This window comes from Pygocentrus nattereri, chromosome 7 (genome assembly GCF_015220715.1).
Source record: "Pygocentrus nattereri isolate fPygNat1 chromosome 7, fPygNat1.pri, whole genome shotgun sequence".
NCBI classification, from domain to species: domain Eukaryota; kingdom Metazoa; phylum Chordata; class Actinopteri; order Characiformes; family Serrasalmidae; genus Pygocentrus; species Pygocentrus nattereri.
In genome coordinates this window covers 41,152,358-41,177,118 of record NC_051217.1, presented here as the reverse complement: position 1 = coordinate 41,177,118, position 24,761 = coordinate 41,152,358, and positions in this window count along the sequence as shown.

Sequence of the window (24,761 nt, the reverse complement as noted above, 5' to 3'; positions counted from 1 at the left end):
AATGTTATGTATATATATATATATATATATATATATATATAGGGAATATACATATTCAGTATATGTGGTAATAGTTTGTATAGGTAGTAACAGTAAGTATACATAGTAACAATTTGTATAGGTAGTAATAGTAAGTATAAGTAGTAATAGTTTTTATAGGTAGTAATAATCATTATACGTAGTAATAGTTTGTATAGGTAGTAATAGTCAATATACATAGTAATAGTTTGTATAGGTAGTAAAAGTAAGTATAAGAGGGAAAAGTATGAAAAAAGGAGAGGGAGAGAGAGAGATAGAGAGAATGTGTGTGAGACAGAGAGAGAGGGATAAAGACAGAAAGAGACAAAAGGGAGATAAGACAGAGATAGAGACAGTGAGAGAGACAGGTAGAGCTACAGAGAGACAGAGAGGGAGATGGGAGTATCAGAGAGAGAGAGGGGGGGAGAGAGAGAGAGAGAGAGAGAGAGAGAGAGAGAGAGAGAGAGAGAGAGAGAGAGAGTGAGAGAGAGAGAGAGAGAGAGATTGAGACATTTTTCTCTGAAGTTGAACTCCCTGGTGAGATCACTTGTCTGGTTGAAGGGTTAAAGCACTTAAACGGGTCTGTTTAGCTCCTCAGGGGAAGAGATATCTCTACAAAAACATTCATTATCTGAATAAAGGGGCCAGGTGGGGGGTCTAGCAGGGGTTACAGAAGTTTGAACTGGGGGGAAACAGTTTAAAGGTGCAATTACGAGAGGCACAAGAATTGCAGCTTGGGAAATCCTGAGAACGTGAGAGTGTGTGTGTTGTAACACCACTGTAAACTTTTACAATAGAATGTCTGTGTGTGTGTGTGTGTGTGTGTGTGTGTGTGTGTGTGTGTGTGTGTGTGTGTGTGTTTGTTTGTAAATTAAGAAACAGAAAGGAAGAATGTGGTTACTCACCTTACACCACATAAACTGGCACAATACACACACGCTGGATCATAACTCCATTCACTCAGTTCTGTGTACCCAAAACATACAATTCACTCTGCAGTTTATACAACAGAAAACACTGAGTCTGTGATGTCACAAAAACCAACACTTCTACATATATCCACCTATTCAGCTATAGCTGTTAAGCTCCACCCTTTCACGCTGAAGTTATAAGGAACGCTTCAGCCCAGCCTGCTTTTGTGAAGCAAAATCCAGGGCAGCCAATCAGAACCAAACTCATTTACATTTATCAGTTTTAAAGGCACAGTAACAAAAACCAGAGGTGGGAATAAGTCACTAGTTGCAAGTAACAAGTCTCAAGTCTTCACACTCAACTCCCGAGTCAAAATAATCGAGTCTCAATTCAAGTCCTGAGTCAGTACAGGCAAGTCTCAAGTCGAGTCCAAAGTCAATAGTCCTAATCTTCGAGTCCTAAATGAGTCAGTGTGCATTCTTCAGCTAATTCAAGGCCACAACACTGAATAATGGTAACAGTACAATAGCGTTTTAATGACAGCATAATGACTGTATGACTAGTGTAGTTTAATTGCTGAGGGTGCAGTGATGATATTGATGCTTCGCTTGCTTCCAGTTTATGGAGATGAACTTGAGCTCTAACACTTCTCTTGTCTTCGTCTTGACTTCGTCTTGAGTCTCGAATCTTCCTGAGTCATGAAGCTCAAGTCCATATCAGAGTCCTGATCTGTCACTGGTGCTGAGGTCAAAGTGGAGTCCCAAGTCTTTCTCAAGTTGTGTCTAAAGTCATCAAATTCATGAATCAAGATGGACTTGAGTCCCAATCATATGACTTGAGTCCACACCTCTGACAAAAACAGCCTGTAAGAGAGTTTGGAAAATGTTCATGGAAAATTTCAACTGTTTTTGGTATGTAAATCCACATGAGGGAGAAAATGAAACTATTGAGAAAAAGGAGGATATGAGCTCTTCAACTGTTTAACTCAAAAGGAATCCACTTTCCAACGTTTTCATTCACTTTTAGTCGTTAATATCTTCAGTGTAGACTAAAAATATAACAACATTGAAGACTTACTTTGCTCTGCATTCGCTTAGCTACTGCTGCTTTTCTCACATCTCCAGCAGGAAACTTTTCTACAAAAGAAATAGTTTCTTGTAAAAATTGTCTCAACGTTCTACTTTTTACATGGCTGAAGTCATCTTATTCAGCAGCTTCTTGTTCAAATTGTCCCGTTACACCTTAAATGGCCAGAATATAACCGCTGTTCCATTTAAGGTGGAACAGGAATATTTGAAGGAGATGCTGGCGAATGAGTAACTGACTTCAGCTTCGCAACTTTTTAGTGTTTGCCAGTTTCTCGTCACAGATTAAATGTACACTATATTGCCAAAAGTATTCGCTCGTCTGCCTTCCCACGCATATGAACTTGAACGACATCCCATTCTTAATCAATAGGGTTTAATATGACGTGGCCGACCACTTCGTGGCTGAGTTCCTGTCATTCCCAATTGCTTCCACTTGTGAAGGAAATTTCACGACTGGGCTTGTTGCACAGGTGGCGTCCCATCACGGTTCCACACTGTAATTCACTGAACTCTTCTTTCACTAATGTCTGTAGAAGCAGTCTGCAGGCCTAGGGGCTTGGCTTTATACACCTGTGGCCATGGAAGTGATTGGAACACCTGAATTCCATGATTTGGATGGGTGAGTGATCCAGCTGGAGTGATTATGAATACAAATAAATCCATTTGTCTCCAACTATTGATGTTCATCTTAAATCTTTCACTTTGCCATTTTGTTAACTACTAGCTAGGCGAGATTGTTTGCGTTGCTATAGTGACCATAAGTCTGTATGTTAACCTTCAGGTTTATTAGCAGATATACATTAACTCCAATCAATCAGCAAAGGAGGAAAAACAGCAGGGGGAGGGAGAAAAAACCTGCGATCAAATAACAGCCATGATGTTATTTCGTGATAACACACTCCATCTCAAGCAAGATTTAATAGGGGCAAATCCAGATTCAGGGTCAAAATGGTCCAGGGTCAGAGAGCCAACATGGATAGATCGAGGAACAGACATGACGAAACACACAAAGGAAGTCAGAAGAAACAAGACTAAACAATATAATACATACAATACAAAGACCAGCAACCTAACAGGGGAAAACACAGGGCTTAAATACAGGAACGGGTAACAAGACACAGGTGGTTAACAAGAGGGTTTACAAGACACAGGTGAAAACGATCAATGGCGGAGTCTAGAAACAAGGGGGCAGGACCGGGAAGAAACAAAACAAGGAAGCAAAACAAAAGCACATGGAGGACTGGGAGGGGTCAGTCGTACAACAGGGGAGTGAATGGCATGTTTTTGAAACGTTAACCATTATAAATAAAACTCTTATTTTTAAAAAGTTGAGAAAAGTTATGTTTTCCATGATATATGCCCTTTAAGTTACATATGTAATGCTTGTGAGGGCTTCTGTAGCCATTAGCTCACTCCACACATCTCTGCATACAGGTCCTGATCATATTGATATATATATATATACAGAAAGTAGCAAAATTAAGACATTAAGACAAGTTTACAGTATTTTAAGGCAATTTAATTTTATGATAAATCTGTTGCTTTGTTCTCTGTCCATCTCTCTCTCTCTGTCTCTGAAGCAAAGTCACACTTCGCTGCCACCCTGCTCTGCAGGCCTCTCAGAGGAAGAGATGCTATCATGACTTCCTGTCAAAATCGATGTGCTGCTTTGGGACCTGGTTTTATTCTATTTTTTGTCCTGTTTGTGTGCATGTGATGGCAATTCTGTATGTTTACAGTGAGGCTCAGCGGTGCTGCTGTGACTGTGTGTGGGCCCAGCGGCCACATTTTCACATTCTTTAATTTAATGTTGCTTGTTTTTCTAAACTTCGGTCTGCGTTTTTCATCTGGACAGGCGCAGCTGCTTCGGAATTCACAAACGTTTTCGTCCACAAACGTACAATTTCCAACTTCCCATTCAAACAGTTCAGTGAACAATCTAACTTACACAGGCTTCCACTTAACCAAACACAGTTAATCAGCCAAAACCTGTTTGGTGTCCAGGGTTTGCTGTTTTAGTGTTGCACTGACGCTACAAGGACAACTAACAAGTAATGGAAGCTTCTCTCCTACCATGCTAGATATATTTCATATAGTCTTAGCATATAACAGAAGGGTGTTGAGCTGCCCGAATCATGAAATGGCTACAAGAAAATAGCCAAACAGTTGTCCATTTAGACTATAAGGTCAATAATAAAGAAGTTTAAAACAACTGGAGACGTTAAAATTCTGCTGGAAGGAGGACGTATATCTATACTGACCCCACACACAGTGAGCAGGATGATCTGAGTGGCCAAAGAATCTCCAAGGATCACAGATGGCAAATTGCAGACGTTAGTCAGGTCTTGGGGTCACAGCGGCTCCCAACCGCAATCAAACACCACCTATATAACCACAAGTTGTTTGGGGGGGGGTTGCCAGAAGAAAGTCTCTGCTGTCAGGGACCAACAAACTTTTACAGCCTGTTTACCAAGGGTGGCAATAATTGTGGAGGGCACTCTACACTGATCAGGCATAACATGAAGACCACCTCCTTGTTTCTACACTCATTGTCAGCTTCACTTACTGTATAGCTGCACTTTGTAGTTCTACAGTTACAGACTGCAGTCCATCTGTTTCTCTGATACTTTGTTACCCCCTTTTACCCTGTTCTTCAGTGGCCAGGACCCCCATGGACCCTCATAGAGCAGGTACTATTTGGGTGGTGGATCATTCTCAGCACTGCAGTAACACTGTGCTGTATGTTGTGGTGATATGAGTGGATCACACAGCAGTGCTGCTGTAGTTTTGTGTCCACTCACTGTCCACTTTACTAGACACTCCTGTCTTGTTGGTCCACTCTGTAGATGTAAAGTCAGACACAATAGCTCATCTGCTGCTGCACAGTTTGTGCTGGTCATCTAGTCCCTCATCAGTGGTCACAGGATTTTTGGTTGGTCGACTATTCTCAGTCCAGCAGTGGCACTGAGGTGGTTAAAAACTCCAGCAGCACTGCTGTGTCTGATCCACTCAGACCAGCGCAACACACACTAACAAACCACCACGTCAATGTTACTGCAGTGCTGAGAATGATCCACCACCCAAATAGTCCCTGCTCTGTGAGGGTCCATGGGGGTCCTGACCACTGGAGAACAGGGTAACAGAGTATCAGAGAAACAGATGGACTACAGTCTGTAACTGTAGAACTACAGAGTGCAGCTATACAGTAAGTGGTGCTGATAAGATGGACACTGAATGTAGAAACAAGGAGGTGGTCATCATGTTATGCCTGATCAGTGTATATTGCTACGCTAGCTGCATGTTATATAATATAATTATATGGAGTTTTTATTGCACGTATGTTGCTGTTGTATTTCATTTTGATATTTTGCTTTAAAAAGCCTTGTAGTATATATGTGATGCATATATCACTGTTTTTGGGACAAAGCAGTACATATATTATAAAAGTAAATACATAATGAAATATGACACATCTCATACATGGCCATATATCAGATTTCCGTATGAAAGACTTGCTCATCTAATAAAACGGCTTTAAAATGGACACAGTTACTGTTTCAAGCCTGTGTTCATTTCTATAGATAACGATAGCGTATCATAGAGTCGTGGGTGTGAAACTGAAGCCTCTGCCTGACATTTGTTTCACTAACATTTGTTTCTGCGAAACAGCTGCTTCCACGGTCAATGTCCTGGTAGAAACCTGATGCACCATCCTTCAGCCACCACAGCTCAAAACACTACTGCTAGCCTTGCATTATATGCAGAGATGGAGCTTTGAGGCTCAAGTCGCTGACTCGTGACTCGACTCAGCCTGAGGAAAAAAAAAAACACTAGTAAAGCTGATTAAAGGTAAAACTCTGTGCGCTTGGCTAGTGTGTAGTTTGGAGAGCAAGTGTGCTAGAAAGCTATTTCAGCTGCAGTTGCCAGCTCATCTAGCCGAAGTTACTACTTACTAATGCTTCAGCTGGATTAGCTATTTGTTGTATAAACTAGGCAACTGTTTCAAGCTGTTTGACAATTTGCAGCCCAAATACACGTTGGCCGGTCGCTCGATATCATTACAGCTGATTAGTGAGCCATTTGATCCACATTTTGCCAGATTTTGAGGTGAAACGTGAACAAGAGGCTGTTGAACAGGAAAACAACTTCAGCCATGTCGTAACTATTTCACCACGAAAAACATTTGTCCTGATGTAAATTACATCCCTGATAGCAAGAGGATAGTAGACCACTGTTAGCCTGCTGACAGCAAAGCTGGTGGTCCTTTTGGGTTTTGCGTGGCGTTTTCTGGGCAGCCCACTGGTGGTTAAGCAGAGTAATAGACAAAATTCCACTGACTGCTCATTTTCTACTCATAGTCCAATGTACTTTACCATTCTTTACTTATACATTGTAAAACAGTTTAGTAAATCATTTTAATCAGTAAAATAATTTTAACAGTGTCAGCAACATCATTCTATATGAAATCATTTCACATGAGGCCTAGTCATTTTCTTTTTTTTGCTCTTCGTTGTTTGTAATATTTGTCTTAGTTTATTTATCTAAAATCTAAAAAGCTCTGTGAGTTTAAAATCTGTTTAAGGAGATTAAAAAACTAGTTAGAGCTTGTATGCAGGACAATAATGTGGGTGGTCCGAGGGTGGACCAGCAGTGGTAAATAGCTGGCGGGGTGCCGACCTTATCAAACCAGTGGACCAATATATGCTCGCTGTCTGGGATATTTAGTTCCTGCTATGCTGTAAACTCTCTGTGCTGAACATGCAGAGTTGTAATCTATTGTCAAAGCTTTGAGGATTTGTTTCTGTTAGCATGTTGGCATTAGCTTAGCTCACACTGCAGTAGCCTCATGGTGTGGCCTTGGCAGGAGCTGAAATAAAAATGAGACGCAGAACTACAAAAGCCATCATATGTTAGCCCTTTTAGCCTTTTCAGTAGATTTAAAGCCCATCCGTGAAGGCCGACTCTTTCATCCTGTTAGCTGCACTGGTTGCATAGGCTCCAGTTATTTCAATGGTTATGCTAGCCTGGGGTGACAGAATGTAACTGTCCCATCATTTACGGTGGACTGAGAAAATTTGCACAAGATGCATGAAAACGTTTTAAAGAGAACAGTTACTCTGTTTCTGCTTAACAGGTGGGTAAAATAACTTATTTTTGCTGTTTTACAGAATCAGCAGGTCAGTATTTATTCAGTATTTATTATTTTTCCCACAGCTGTCTAACTCATAACTAGCTAATCTTAGTTGCGTTACTTGCTGTGTTGTTGTTCACACTAGAGTTTTATTATGGCATTTGTTCTTTCAACATTTACAAAGGGTTTTATGGCCATAAATATCTAAAAAAAGTTGTTTGTCTTTTGTACCTTTAATTGTGGCATCCAGTCCCACCTTCGATCGGTAGTGGTCCCAAAAACACAAATACTCTACTAAAGACTTCAGGGTTCTTTAGGTACTCATACTATCCATAAACCATATTGTGACATAATTTATCATAATAATGATAAATATTGTCTTATTGCCCATTCCTAGCTTGAAATAGCTCAACACAGTTTGGGCCTTCTAACATGTTTACCTTTAAAGAATCCTTACTGATTTCTGTGAAATACACATCTGTAGTCTTTTTTTTCACTTAATGAAATCATCATGGTTGTTGTATTCAAACTATGCAAGGACTGTAGTAAAAAAACATTTCATTGTTTAGGTTGGAAACAATATGGTTAAAATCTTTGAATACCTAATGAAAAATTGTCCAGTCAGAATATTTTCCTTCATGGTGTCTAGGTAGAGACAAGCAGGTGAGTTCTCCCATTGGTTACGACTTCAGGAGCTGAACTGGGGGCCTTAAACATTCGATTAACCAATATAAGAACGTTTTGGACTAAATTGGACCAACCTCTGAGACAGCATCACTTTAGGCCTTCTGGAAGTTCTAGTTATGTCACTGTCTGTAAATGAGTGGTAGTCTAACCAGGTTTCAGTCAGTTGTTGGAAAAGAAAAAACAACAGTAGCAGCTTTATGCCAGGAATCTTTACAGAAAGACTGTAACATACAGGGTCAAATACGTATACAGCTTCAAATAAAACATATGGAATTGCTGTCTGACGCATGTAGGCCTAGAGTTTCTCCCTTATCTGATTCCCCATGATTGGATTTCTGACGATATCTGATTTTCTGCAGGTATCAGATTAAGTGCAGGTAAAAACACTCATTGATATATATGGAAAGAACCTTGATATATATGGAATGAACTTTCATACATATGGAAAGAACCTTGATATATATGGAATGAACTTTCATACATGTGGAATGAACATTGATATATATGGAATGAACATTGATATACATATGGAATGAACATTGATATATATGGAATGAACATTGATATATATGGAAAGAACATTGATATATATGGAATGAACTTTCATACATATGGAAAGAACATTGATATATATGGAATGAACATTGATATACATATGGAATGAACATTGATATATATGGAATGAACTTTCATACATATGGAATGAACATTGATATATATGGAATGAACATTGATATATATGGAAAGAACATTGATATACATATGGAATGAACATTGATATATATGGAAAGAACATTGATATACATATGGAATGAACATTGATATATATGGAATGAACTTTCATACATATGGAATGAACATTGATATATATGGAAAGAACATTGATATATATGGAATGAACTTTCATATAAATGGAATGAACATTGATATATATGGAATGAACTTTCATATATATATGTTGAATGAACATGCATGCGATGATTAGCCCCCAAATTATGGTAATACTTCCCCTCCTTCAGACTAGCTTGACTCTTCTTATTGGAGATGGAATCAGAGTTAATGTCTGCCTGAGAGGCCTAATAGAGCTGAAACGTTTCTCTGGTTTCTCACAGCATCACTGTCAGCACAGCCTGTGCACACATCCTGCATTACTTCTCTGCTATGTTCCACCTGCCTCTCACGCTGGTGCTCTTGACCTTACCGTACACCTGTGGCCCTCTTATAGTGCTGAAAATAGTCTCTCTCTTTTTCCCTCTCTCTCTCTCTCTCTCTCTCTCTCTCTCTCTCTCTCTCTCTCTCCCCCAGACTAATGTAATCACCCTGAGCGGCGGCTGCAAGCTGAAAACTCCCACGCATCCTTTTCAGTGCTTGAAATAAAAGAACGGATCGATCTGGCCGGCCCTGAGCGCTGCAGAGAGAAGGGTAAAAACAACAGGAGATCTGCTGATCATCCTGGATATTTGGGTTTCGCTTCAGCAAAGATGATTTTACACGTCCCACAACACATCAGACTGGAACAGTTTTACTCTCCATAATGTGGCTAGTGGACAGGCTGGTCATTACCTGCACTGAGGCTCATATGAGGCTAATTAAACATCTCAGATCAGCTACAATTTTTGCACCATCAGGCCAATGGAGATGAGATCAGATGGAATCCATTTTCACACCTCTCACTTCACCTAGCCTCCCGCTGGGATTCCTGTAATTAGTCAGTATTAAGCTAACAGGGATGCATGTGGGCATTTTTTGGCAGTTCGAGATTAAACGCAGACATGTGAAGCTTCTAAAAGACGTATATAGCATATATGTAGCAGTTTCACTGTGATCTTCCAGTAGTGAGTTCTGGTTTAGTGCTGCTGCTGTTGTATTCTAACTATCAGAACTCGTGTTCAAAGTCAGTGACATATCTAGAACTTCCAGAAGGCTTAGAGTGACTTGGTCCCACCTGCCTTGAATCAAATATGATTGGTTGATTCCTCTGTTAGTTCATATTAGTGTTAGGCCTTCTTTTCAGCTCCTGAAGTCCTAACCAATAGGAGAGCTCTCTTAGCAATGTCTGCTTAAATACCAGAGAATAACTATTCCTGATTGGCTAATTTCATGCTCTGAGTTTTGTTTCTACTCGGAGTTTAATAATGATAATATTTAATAGTGGTAATACTTGCAGAGTATCCATGCCACTGTACCTTATCTTGTGCCTCCTGTCTCATTTCCCCTCTCGTCCTGTTCCTCAACCCTTCCCCACTTAGAAGGGAGCAGCAGGCCATCTCCTCTGACCACAGCAGCCGTTCTGACCCTACCATGACCTCTGGAGGATCTGCGGGTTAAGCACCCTCCCCAGAGGAGCATAAATGAAAATTAGAAAGTAAATGTTTAACCCCTAGACGTTACATCTGTCTTCAGCAATAACAAAAACAGGCTGTAATTTCATAGCAATGATTTCTCACTCACTTTATACCATGTTTGTGAATGTAAGAGATATTTTATCCCGATTTGAAGGAAAATGTGATGTAATAAGCAACAATTCAAATAAGGTCATTTGATTGGATTGTGACACTATAAACTCTTGTGTAAACAAGGTCATGTGAATGAGAGCGAGATGTCATTAATCACCCTTAAAATGAGGTCATGTGATTAAGAATGTGATGTCATAAAGAACAGTAGCTCATACTTGATTAATGGCTGTAAACCAAAACCATACGCACAAGTATGAAATTGCATTTAATTGTATTCTAATTATTATTTGATTATATATGGTATATTTAGTACAGCAAAGCATTGGGGGTTAAAAAGTAAATGTTTGAAATGAGCTGCTGTCAGGGTGAGAAATTTTCACTTTATTAGTTCAATAATGTAAACCAAATAAATATGGATAAACACAACCTAATACAAAAGTTTGGACGCCTCTTGTCAAATGACCTTTTATGTTTTGTTGCTCTTCTATGTGATATATACTCCACAGAGGTCTTTTAACTAAATGTAGCTAAATATTTATTGGAATATTAAATATGGTCTGTGCAAAAGAAATGGCACATTTGTACATTATATTTTATTGTTATACACATATAAAAATTTATTTCCAATAAGAAAATCATCAAAACATGATATATATACAAAATTGTCCAAAATCTTTTGGTCCTGAAGCATTAAGAGTTCCTTTCACTGGAACTAAGAGCCTGAGCCCAACTCCTGAAAAACAACACCACACCATGATCCCCCCTCCACCAAACTTTACACTTGGCACAATGCAGTCAGACAAGTACCGTTCACCTGGCAGCTGCCAAACCCAGACTCATCTATCAGATTGCCAGATGGAGAAGCGTGATTGGTCACTCCAGAGAACACGTCTCCACTGATTGAGAGTCCAGTGGCAGCACTTTAAACCACTGCATTCCACACTTTGGATTGTGCTTGGTGATGTAAGGCTTTGAATGCAGTTGCTCGGCCATGGAAACCCATTCCATAAAGCTCTCTATGCTGTTCTTGAGCTGATCTGAAGGCCACATGAAGTTTGGAGGTCTGCAGTGATTGACTCTGCAGAAAGTCGGTGACCTCTACGCACTATGCCCCTCAGCATCCGCTGACCCCGCTCTGTCATTTTACGAGGCTGACCACTTAGTGGCTGAGTTGCTGTCGTTCCCCATCGCTTCCACTTTGTTATAATACCACTGACAGTTGACTGTGGAATATTTAGTAGTGAGGAAATTTCACAACTGGACTTGTTGTGCAGGTAGCGTCCAATCACGGTACCACGCTGGAATTCACTGAGCTCCTGAGAGTGTATAATATATATGTAATATAGGGTTAGGTTTAAGTGCTTTGCATATATGCAAATATATATATATATATATATATATATATATATATATATATATATATATATATATATATATATATATATCAGTTATATATTATATCACAGTTGCTCGCAAGCTACCCACGATTCTCAGGATTCTGAACGGAGCGTTGGTAACAACTTGGGTTATCCTTATCCTCTCTGGTCCGGATGACATGACGTCCCAGTGTTCCATAAAGAACTTCAAATCGTGACTCATCTGACCACGTGACTCAAATCGTGACTCATCTGATCATCTTCCGTTTTGCCACACTCCATTTTAAATGACCCCTGGCCCAGTGCAAACGTCTGAGCTTGTGGAGCTTGCTTAGAAATGGCTTCCTCTTTGCACTGTAGAGTTTCAGCTGGCAATGGCGGATGGCACGGTGGATTGTGTTCACTGACAATGCTTTCTGGAAGTATTCCTGAGCCCATTCTGTTATTTCCTTGACAGTGGCATTCCTGTTTGAGGTGCAGTGACGTTTAAGGGCCCGGAGATCACGAGCATCCAGTAGAGTTTTACGGCATTGACCCTTACGCACAGCGATTGTTCCAGATTCTCTGAATCTTTTGATGACGTTATGCACGGTTGATGATGATAACTTAAAAGTCTTTGCTATTTTACGCTGGGTAACACCATTCTGGTATTGCTGCACTATCTTTCTGCGCAACAATGGTGGAATTGGTGATCCTCTTACCATCTTGGCTTCTGAGAGACTCTGACTCTCTGAGAAGCTCTTTTTATACCCAATCATTTTGTCAATTGAGCTAATTAGTGTTAATTGGTCTTCCAGCTGTTTGTTATATGCTCAATTTCCGTTTTCCAGCCACTTATTGCTACTTGTCCCAACTCTTTTGGGATTTGTTGACACTGTGAAATTTTGATTCAACATATTTTTCCTTTAAAATGTTACATTTACTCAGATTAAACTTTTGATCTTTCATCTATGTTCTATTACCAATAAAATATTGACATTTGCCATCTCCACATCATTGCATTCAGTTTTTATTCACAATTTGTTTAGTGTCCCAACTTTTTTGGAATCCGGTTTGTATGATAGTATGTTTTTTGGGGGGGGGTATTCAAATATTTTTTGCCGCTTTTTCAGATGTCAGTATAATAAACTGTCTTCATACAGAGGCCTTCTATCTTCTGGTATCTGCATGACTCAGCGCTGGTTTCATGTAGCAGGTAGGCTGTCTAAATGCATTTCCTCCAAAGCTCAATTGAGAGTACAAAACATTAAATTGAGCATGTTATGCATGCTTTGCCCCCTTGCAGATCCAGGACTGATACAGCTTTAAACAACGAGCCCTTCATTACAGAAAAACCTTCAAAGGCTCGACTCAGACTTGAACATCTCTGTTCATCGCCCTCGTGCAAGTTAGCCTGTTGCTGTGTGGTTGTGTGTTGGTGCTGTGCTGCTGTATTATTGTTATTAGGAGAGGCGTTTGAGGGGAATTCCTCCGCTCTCCTTCTGGTTTTCATCTGCTGCTGCCTGTAAAACCTGTGGCATCTTTATTGGAGTGAACTCTGACCCTGCAGACAGGCCGGCACATTGAGCTTACACAGTGCGTCAAGAAATGCCTCGGGTGGGCGGACCAGAGAGGCTGCCTTTGTGTGTGCGTGTGTGTTTAAGTAATAGGAGAATAGAGGTGAGAATGCCATAAACTCAGCAACCCTCATCAGCTGGCTACATTGTGCCTTTCGGCGATTGGCCTAGAGATGGTCAACCAATCAGAGCAGAGCGTGGAAAGGCGCACACGCTTTATCTCTTGATTATCAAACCACATGCCGTGACTGTCCTTGACCAAAACCTCCTCAAGACCTGCCAAACAAGGAAACACAAAGAGAAGGAAAGAGGTTGTCTTCAACCGTGCTTTGACCTCATTTGACCACAAATACAGAAAACAGATGGAAAGCACCAGAATCAGTTTGTGCAGGAATGAAGGAATCAGTGGGGTTATGAATGCTCTGGTGTGTTTAGTATCATAAACAACCACTTAAAATGGGTCTTTTGAATAGATTGTGAAGGCCTAAGACAGGTCATGTGAATGGCATTGTGGTGCCATAAACCACCTTTAAAATGAGGTCTTGTGAATGAGAGTATGATGTCATAAAGCACCCTTAAAATGAGATCTTGTGAATAAGAGTGTGATGTCATAAAGCACCATTTAAACAAAGCCATGTGAATGAACGTGTGATGTCATAAACTGCCATTAAAATGAGATCATGTCAATGAGAGTATGATGTCATGAACCACCATTAAAATAGGTTAATGTGAGCAAGTGTGTTGTCATAATCAGCCACTAAAATAAGGCAATGTAAACACAAGTCATGAACAACCATTTGAATGAGGCCATGTAAATGAGAGTGTGATGTCAGAAAACTCAATTAAAACAAGGTCATGTAAATGAGTGTGATGTCATAAAACTCCATTAAAATAAGGTAATGTAAATGAATGTGATGTCATATAGAACCATTTAAATATGGTCATTTAAATGAGAGTGTGATGTCATAAAGAACCAATTAAATAAGGTCATGTGAATGAGAGTGATGTCATAAAACTGCATTAAAATAAGGTCACGTGAGCACAAGCCCGATATCATGAACAAACATTTACATGAGGCCATGTAAATGAGAGTATGATGTCATAAAGTAGCCTTAAAATGAGATCTTGTGAATAAGAGTGTGATGTCATAAAGCACCATGTACATAAGGCCATGTGAATGAACGTGTGATGTCATAAACTGCCATTAAAATGAGATCATGTGAATGAGAGTATGATGCCATAACCCACCATTAAAATAAGATAATGTGAGCGAGTGTGATGTCATAATCAGCCACTGACATAAGGCAATGTAAACACAAGTCTGATGTCATGAACAGCCATTTGAAAGAGGCCATGTAAATGAGAGTGTGATGTCATAAAACTCCATTAAAATAAGGTCATGTAAATGAGCGTGATGTCATAAACCACCATTCTAATAGGACCCTGTGAATGAGTTTATACCTGTTTTTAAAATGATAAGCCATTCATGATGTCACTCATACTTGATTAATGGTGGAAAACCAAAACGTCAGGAACTGAAAAGTGAGAGGAGAGGAGTGTCCGTGCTTCTCTCTCAAAAGAGAGACAGCTCTGCTGTCCCAAGTCACAGTAACCGCGGCCTTGTTGGAGCTGTTTCCCTGTTTCATCACAATTGAGAACGGGCCACTTGACCTCCAGCATCAAATAAAAGGCTGAAATCTTCAGCCCACATCTGCGATGGTGCAACAGGAACACTCACTCCTACAGGGACCTGAGACACTTTGTTTTGCAACATTGTATGGATCATGTGTCATCTGATAAAAGCCTAGTTTGAGTTTAGGTCAGGAAAAAAAGGCCTCTGTGACATTAGGAACCATCTGGAGACTCCAAACTTCTAACAAAAGATCACTTATAACAAAAACAGTAATGCTTTGTTCAGTAAAACATACATTGTTACACTTTGAAAGCCTTTATGGGGACTTCTATGTGTATAAGCACTAAATAATGCTTTAAAAAGCAATACGTCAGTATTTATGGACAGTTTATATCAGTATTTACAAAAGAACATGAGATGTTTTATTACGTAAACAACAATGTGTTGACATAAGAGCCCTTAAACTACAGTGGTGGATGTTTGTTTCATTTATAAACACATTATTCCCAAATAATTGAACCTATAATGCTTAAGTAAGTCTATGAATTCGATCCAATTTAGTCTGAAAGGATTTACCATACATGCTTAAAAAGATGGTTCTTCAAGGGTTCTTTAGTAAAGAAAATGGTTTAGTATAGAACTATGATCAATCAGAAAACCATATGCATGATTGTATCGTAACATCAGCGGAACCCTTGTTGGTGCAAAGAACCCTTCAGTCATGCAAAGGGTTCTTTGAGGGTTCATTGTTCTATTCAGAACCAATTCACCAAAGAACCATTGAAGAACCATCTTTTTTGGAGTGTAGATTAAGTAAAGGGTTCTATAAAGAACCAAAAGTGTTATTCTCTTGTTACATATTTGTATCGTAACAATATTAGAACGCTTTTTGGTGCAAAGAACCCTTTTATCATGCAAAGTGTTCTTTAAGTGTTCATACTTCTATTTAGGACCAATGTCTTTAACAAAGAACCACTGAAGAACCATTTTTTTTTGGAGTGTAGTTTAAGAAAAGTGGTTCTACATAGTACCTAAAGTGTTCTTCTCTTGATACACGTTCATATTATAACAATAGCAGAACCCTTTTTGGAGCAAAGAACCCTTCAATCATGAACAATAGAAGAATGTTGTAACATTATTATTTAGAACCAACCCTTGCACACAGAGGAATTCTTGCAATTGTAACATTGTAACAATAGAAGAATGATAGAAGAACACTTTTTTGGTGCTATATAGAACCCTTTTCAGTCTACACTCTTATAACAATGGTTCTTCAATGGTTATTTTGAAAAGAAAATGGTTCTATATAGAACCATGAACACTCAAAGAACCCTTAACATGATTAAAGGGTTCTTTGCACCAAAAGGGTTCTGCTATTGTTACAAAATGAGTGTTTAACGATCAAAGAACGCTTTTTGGTAATATATAGAACCCTTTTCAATCTACACTCTTGAAAAAAAAAGGTTCTTCAAAGGTTCTTTAGTAAAGACAGTGGTTTTATACAGAACCTTGAACACTCCAAGAACCCTTAAAGGGTTATAGGATTCTTTGGACCATAAAGGGTTCTGCTAAAAGGTTTCTCTGTGGTTCTTTACTAAAGAGAGTGGTTCTATATAGAACCATGAACACTCAAACAACTCTTAAAGGGTTAGTGTTCTTTGCACCATAAAGGGTTCTGTTAAAAGGTTTCTCAATGGTTCTTTAATAAAGAGAGTGGTTATACATAGAACTATGAACACTCAAAGAACTCTTGAAAGGGTTCTTCAGGTTGACAGAGGATGTGCTATATGTGGTTCTATATAGAACCTTAAAGAAAATGTTTCTATATAGCAGCCAAGAGCATTCTTCTATTATTATGATGTCAAGCTTGTAATAATAGAAGAACCCTTTTCAAAAAGGTTCTACATGGAACCATCTATAGCACATTCATGCACATTATCCATCAATCTGAAGAACGTTTTCAAGATGCAAGGAACCCTTTAACCATGTAAAGGGTTCTTGAAGTGTTCATGGTTCAATATAGAAACATTTTCTTCACTAAAGAACCCTTGAAGAACCCGTTTTTAAGCGCGTGGAACTGATTGTGTGCTGTGTAGACTTTACTAGGCCTCTTTCTTCATAACAGTGTTATAAATTGAACAAATAATCTCATTTATTTCATTAAACAGTTTGTGTCGTCCTGCTAATAAGTGTTGCTGTTTAAATATATTTTTCAGTGCTTATGCATGTGTTATGGCGTTTCTATGTAGGTAGCCTTCAAATAAATGGTTCATAAATGACCAGTGTACATTTTGTGCTAATTAACCTCTTATTCTCCAGGGTATATTTTGGTTTGTCCATCTGAATTTGACCAAATTGTAAGGCAAATTATTCAGTAACTGCACAAAGTAAATGCAATTATTTATTTATTTATTGTAAAAGCTCCCCTCAGATTAACAGAACATGTGTTTTATGATCTACACATATCGCTATATGTTTACGATTTACTGCTGAAAGCCAAAAATCTTTGTATTATTTTATAAAAGTCATGTTTCCAGAGCAGATCACTGAAGAGACGCCGTCTGTTTATAGTTTATAGCCCAGATTTCTGGAAAAATCATTTTCAGTAGACAAACAGAGTTCAGCTTCTTTTATTCTAAGGGTTTAAAATGACATCACCGTCTATTTGACTGGAGAGAAGAGCTACAGCCTCATACGACGCCCAGCTTCTGAATGGAGCTTATGGAATACGAAAGTTATGAAGACCATGACGAAGTGTGTTTTGGAACCACTGGTGGTTCCAAGGAGTTTAAGAGATTAAAATGCTAAAGTGCCTTCAACACGTAATCAATTCAGATCAATAAACCATTAGCAGGGCATTTATAACACTGTAAAGTATTGGACATTTTCATAAAAGTAGCTCAAAATGAAGGGATTCTCGCTCTGTTGAAGGTATCTGTGTGCTTCTCTTCAATCCAGCTCTCCTGCTCTATGGTAATGCTAGCAAGTTAGCTATCTAGAAAACATAAGCTTAGCTAGCTGTGGTAAAATCTTAATAATATAAGATAAAATAAGATAATAACCACATTCTAACACTATTAATATCAATGCTAGCATTTCCATACTGGAGGTGATGAGATTGGAGTTTGTTTGATTGACTTGATTAACAAAATAAAATGTAATATTGTTCTGCGTTATTTGGTGAATCAGTGGGCCTTCATTTTCCTCTACTCACCAGCCGCATCTGCTTAGGAGGAAAGGCTTGGGGCTAAGTAGGGGTGTGGGGTTAGTAGCTGGTTTTGGGGGTTAATTAAAGTGGGAGTAAGAGGATTGTGAGCAGAGTAATTAGTTTGCCTGAGAGGGGTCACAGCAGCGCTCACAGCAGGCCTTTCTCTTAGGCTATGGGTCGCCATGTCCATGAGGTCTGGAGTTTACAGCAATCAGCCATGTTGATAAGGACAACCAAGGACTTTCCAGTTAAAGGGTGGGGAGAAATCACCCCCTCCTTTTACACGTTCTAGAGCTACAAGGCTAATGCAGCTTATCGCTATTATCTCCAAAATGGTAACTTTACAGAAGGAAAAACTTACTTTGCTTTTTGTGTAAGTCAATGGAATGGTAGTCAAATGGAAGTAATTTTGGGCCATTTCTGTTGGTCCATTCATGATATTTATACACAATGTAAAGGATAACAGGTTTTTTCAACTTATGTCAAAAACTGAAAAACGTAAAAAATGGAAATACAAGGTTTTCTTCCAGCAACAGTGTTATACTGCATGACTACATGACAAAATCATCACATTATTATTATTATTATTATTATTATTATTATTATTATTGCACCCATCCATCTTGTTGTTTCTGATCGTCTTCTTCTTCTTTTACCTCCTACTGATTCAAGTATAATGGTTGAATCTTCTCAGAATATATCCAAAACAAGAGCTTCAGTTTGATTATCTGGGCTCCATTGACAGCTTAGGCCTGATTTGATCATTTTGTCAATGATCTATTTGTTCGTTTCGTTGCCTTCCAAGTTTCTCTCAAAAGTCTTCACCAATACCTCTGACCTCCTTCAAATCTATAAAGAACTACAGAGATAACCAGAGCCTGGACAATTCCCTTTGATTGTAGAGACAAATCATTGCATTTAGAGATCTTTTCAACAATTCAGCATTTAGAGATCTTTTTAAAAAATCAAAATTGAGATCTTTTCAACAATTCAACATTGTGATCTATTCAACAATTCAGCATTTAGAGATCTTTTAAAAAAATCAACATTGAGATCTTTTCAAAAATTCAACATTGTGATCTATTCAACAATTCAACATTGAGATCTTTTCAACAATTCAGCATTTAGAGATATTTTTTTAAAAATCAACATTGAGATCTTTTCAACAATTCAACATTGAGATCTATTCAGCAATTCAACATTGAGATCTTTTCAACAATTCAGCATTTAGAGATCTTTTTAAAAAATCAACATTGAGATCTTTTCAACAATTCAACATTGTGATCTATTCAACAATTCAACATTGAGATCTTTTCAACAATTCAGCATTTAGAGATATTTTTTTAAAAATCAACATTGAGATCTTTTCAGCAATTCAACATTGAGATCTATTCAGCAATTCAACATTGAGATCTTTTCAACAATTCAGCATTTAGAGATCTATTGAACAATTCAGCATTGAGATCATTTCAGCAATTCAACATTGAGATCTTTTCAACAATTCAACATTGATATCTTTTCAACAATTCAGCATTTAGAGATCTTTTCAGCAATTCAACATTGAGATCTCTTCAACAATTCAGCATTTAGAGATCTTTTCAACAATTCAGCATTTAGAGATCTTTTCAGCAATTCAACATTGAGATCTTTTCAACAATTCAGCATTTAAAGATCTTTTCAACAATTCAGCATTGATATCTTTTCAACAATTCAGCATTGAGATCTTTTCAACAATTCAGCATTTAGAGATCTTTTCAGCAATTCAACATTGAGATCTTTTCAACAATTCAACATTGAGATCTTTTCAACAATTCAACATTGAGATCTTTTCAACAATTCAGCATTTAGAGATCTTTTCAGCAATTCAACATTGAGATCTTTTCAACAATTCAACATTTAGAGATCTTTTCAACAATTCAGCATTTAAAGATCTTTTTGTCACGATTGGCCCCTCCCAGTCCTGTCCATGTGTTCGTGTTGTGTTTTGGTCTAGTCCACGTGCTTTTTGTTTTTTCCGTCTAGTCCGGCCCCTTGTTTCATGACCCCGCCCCTGTTTGTTTCCACCTGTTCCTCGTCATCCCTGTGATTATTTAAGCCCTGTGTTTGCCCCTAGTTTTCATTAATCTTTGTTTGTATGTTTGTAAGCCGGTTTGATTGTTCTGATTGTTTGTTGTTTGGGACATTTGTTTATTGTTTGATTCTTGTTTGTTTGTCATGTCTGCCCCCCGATCAATCTGTCTTGGCTCAATGACCCTGGACTATATCGACCACGACCCTGGATTTGCCCTTAATAAAAGTCGCGTATCTCCGCGTATGCATACGCCTCCTCGCTCCCCGTTACAGAAAGACCAACCACCAGAGGACGCAGCAGGTAAGCAACACACTGGGCTGTGGCTGTTCTGTTGGGACGAAACTCCGGCTGTTTCTACGCAGCCTGAGTTACTCACATTCCAACGCTGGCAAGCCAGTGAGAGCAAATCCCCTTGTGCTGAGGGAACACGATTGTCTCGTCGGTCCTGTAAGAAGTCAAACGACCATCCTGTCTTCGATTTGGATGGCAAGAGTTCAGGTAAGTGCCTTGGGTCTCCCCGTCTTGAGCAATGCTGCAGGGAGGAGCGACCTGCAGTGCAAGATGTGGTTAGATGGAAGGAACATATAGAAAACCCTTTAGACAGTACTCGGCTCATTCGCAAGTGCCACTGCAAGCTGCCTATAGCTTAAGTAGGCCTTGGGAATGGCCGAGTGGGTTCTGTTTCTGTGTGTTCCTCCAGGTTGGTGCAACAGTCCCGAACCCAAGTTTCTGTTTCAATGGCCACACCCCGCGGCATTCCTGATCCCGTGGCCCGTCCCTCGTTCTGCATCATTTTGTGTTGTGTCTCCTCATCCTCCCTCCGTGTTTCGTCCTCATTCTGTTCATCTTTCGTCTGTTCCTGTGTCTGGTGTTGTGTCTCCCGTTTCTGTGTCTGTACCTGTTTCCATTCCTGTGCCTGCTCCAGCTCCCGTTCCCGCTCCTGTTTCTGCTTCTGTGCCCGTTCCTGCTTCTGTGCCTTTGGCTTCTGCTCCCGCTACTGTTTCTGCATCCGTTCCAGTTTGTGTTACTGCCTCTGTTCCTGTTGTCACTGCTCCTATTCCCGTTCCTGCTTCTGTGTCTGTGCCTGTCCTGTGTCCTGTCCTGGCTCCTGTCCTTGTTTACTTCTGTCTGTTTTTGGTCTCTTGTGTCTTTTTATTTTGCATGAACAAGATTTGTTTATAATTTGCAGAATTTGACTTCAGAGGTCACTAAACATGTAACAGGTTTAATAATGACCATCTCAACATTCTTCTCAACATGTTCTGTACCTGGAGTTTAACTGGATTAGGTTTAGGTTAAGGTTAGGTTTAGGACTAGGGCTAAGGTCAGGGTTAGGATCAAGTTTTGGGTTGAATTTAAATTTAGGGTTAGGACTAGGGCCAGGGTGAGAGTTAGGATTAGGTTGTGGCTTGAGGAATTAGGCTAGGGCTGAAGTTAAGCTTAGGGTGAGGGTTAGGTTTTGGGTTGAAGTTAAGGTTATGGTTAGGACTTAGGGCCAGGGTGAGGGTTAGGATTAGGTTTTGGGTTGAGGTTAAGGTTAGGGTTAGGATTAGGGCCAGGTTGAGGGTGAGGATTGGAGTTTGTGTTGAGGCTAAGTTTAATGTTAAGATTAGGGCCAGGGTGAAGGTTAGGATTGGGTTTTGGGTTGAGGTTATGGTTAGGGTTAGGATTAGGCCAGGATGAGGGTAAGGATTGGAGGTTGTCTTGAGGTTAAGGTTAATGTTAGGATTAGGGCCAAGATGAGGGTTAGGATTGGGTTTTGGGTTGAGTTTAAGCTTAGGGTTAGGATTCGGGCCAGGGTGAGGTTTCGGATTAGGTTTTGGGTTAAAGGATCTTCCGCACGTTGGACGCAATTACACAGTGCAGATTTAAGCATTAGATCTGATTAGATTAAGTATTAGACTTGCTAGACAACATTTAGGCTAAAGATGGCATTTCTAGCTATGCTAATATACCTTTGTCCATGTTTATAGATAACAGTATGTCATATAGAGTCAGAAACCACATACGCAAGTCTGTCTCAGATGACTTAACATCTCCACCCAGTAGGCATGCAGGTTGCACAATGCTAAAGCTTCCATTACTTGTTAGCCACATTAGCCTCTTAGCTGTGGCCATTAGGGGCTCTAAACCACATCCTACTTAAAGCACACCCCCCCCCAAAAAAAAAAACCAAATCATATTCTCTATTTTATTGTATATATCACATAAATAAATAATAAACAAGCTAAATAAATAGTACATGCCTGTTGGGGCCCCCTTGTGGTTTGGAGCCTCTAAGCAACTGCTCAGCCAATTTAAAGACAGAAACGGCTCTGGCTGCAGCGCAAATGCTAAAGAATTGCCTTCAGATTTTAATCAGCCTTGGCTGATTGCCTAAATTCAGGAAAATTGATTTTCAGCAAACAGATTCTTTGACTAAAGCTGGAAAATAGAGCAGTAGAGCTGCTGAGTGAAATAAATGGAGTGTGTTGTGTGGATTATACACTCATACTGTACACACACACACACACACACACACACACACAAAGACGGTGCTGTTTAGATGGTAAATGCTTGACCTCACGCAAAGTAGTGTGTGAAACAGGAGTCTACTGTTAGTCTCTCTCTCTCTCTCTCTCTCTCTCTCTCTCTCTCTCTCTCTCTCTCTCTCTCTCCTCCTCCTCTCTCTCTTTCTCTCACTCTCTCTCACATCCCCCTCTTGGCTTTGACAGTCTAAACATATTCACTGGTTTCGGATTACAGAGCAACTGGAAGTGCTGAAAGTGAAAAGACACACACTCACACACACACACACAAATAATATACACACATCAATATACAAAACAACACACAGAACTATAAACCCACAAATAAACACCAATATACACATCCACTGATTCAGGCCACAACAAACTTACACCACTGTGTAAACTTAGTCGTCTTAGTAATAACTGCTGATTTTTCATTTGATATTAACTTAAATGATGGTCCCTATATAAGATACATTAATATGCATTTTATGATGTGTAATTTAATTTTTTTCAGAAACAGCACAGAGTGATTAGATGACAAATGATATGCTGTAACTAGAATAGACAGTGTAGTTTAAACTGTGGTGTTGCTAAACGGTTGTTAAGGTATTTGTTAAGGTGATTGCTGGGTTGTTGTTAGGGCATTGAAAGTTGCTTGAAAGAGTATTTCAGGTGGTTGTTAGGATGTTACTAGGTGGTTGCTAGAGTATTTCATGTGGTTGCTAGGGTGTTATGAGATGGTTGCTAGAGTATTTCAGGTGACTGCTAGGGTGTTGCAAGCTGGGTGCTAGAGTATTTCAGGTGGTGGCTAGGGTGTTGTGAGATGGTTGATACAGCACTTCATGTCGTTGCTAATGTGTTACAAGGTGGTTGCTAGTGTGCGTCAGGTGGTTGTGAGGTGGTTGCTAGAGTAAATCAGGTGGTTGCTATGATGTTATAAGGTGGCTGCTAGAGTACTACAGGTGGTTGTTAGGGTGTTGCAAAATTGTTGGTAGTGTATTTCAGGTGGTTGCTATAATGTTGCAAGCTGGTTGCTACAGTATTTCAGGTGGTTACTAAGGTATGATGTTCTGGTTATTTGAGTAAGGTTATGGCTAGAGTGTGACTGAGTGGTTGCTATAGTATTTCAGGAGGTACTAGGTTGTTACTAAGTGGTTGCTGTAGTATGCAGGTCATTGCTAGGGTGTTACTAGGTGGTTGCTGTGATATATAAGGTGGTTGCTATAGTGTTTCAAGCTGGTTGGTAGAGCTTTTCAGGTGTTTGCTGGGTTGTTACCATTTGGAGACTAGTATTTCAGGTGGTGTTGCCCCTTCTTGTTTGCAATGGTGATGGACAGGTTGACAGATGAGGTCAGGCAGGAGGCTCCATGGACCATGATGTTTGCAGATGACGTTGTAATCTGTGGTGAGAGTAGAGAGCAGGTGGAAGAGAATCTGGAGAGGTGGAGGTTTGCACTGGAGAGGAATGAAGGTCAGTAGGGACAAGACGAAATACATGTGTGTGAATGAGAGGGAGGCAGGTGGAAAGGTGAAGATGCAAGGATTAGAGGTCGTAAAGGTGGATGACTTCAAATATCTTGGGTCAACCATCCAGAGTAATGGACAGTGCAAAAAAGAGGTGAGGAAGAGGGTGCAGGCGGGATGGAGTGGGTGGAGACGGATGTCAGAGCTGATGTGTGACAGAAGGATAGCAGCAAGAGTGAAAGGGAAGGTTTACAAGACAGCAGTGCGTCCTGCTATGATGGATGGTTTGGAGACTGTGGCTCTGTCTAAAAGACAAGAGGCTGAGCTGGAGGTGGCGGAGATGAAGATGGCGAGATTTTTGTTGGGAGTGACAAGGATGGACAAGATTAGAAATGAGCAGATCAGAGGGACGGTGAAGGCGGAGCAGTTTGGAGATGAAGCCAGAGAGGCCAGGTTGAGATGGTTTGGACATGTGTTGAGGAGGAATAGTGGATATATTGGGCAAAGAATGTTGGAGATGGAGCTGCCGGGTAGAAGGAGAAGAGGTAGACCTCAGAGAAGGTTTATGGATGTAGTGAAAGTGGACATGGAGATGGTTGGTGTGAAAGTAGAGGAGGCAATGGATAGGGCAAGATGGAGGCAGATGAT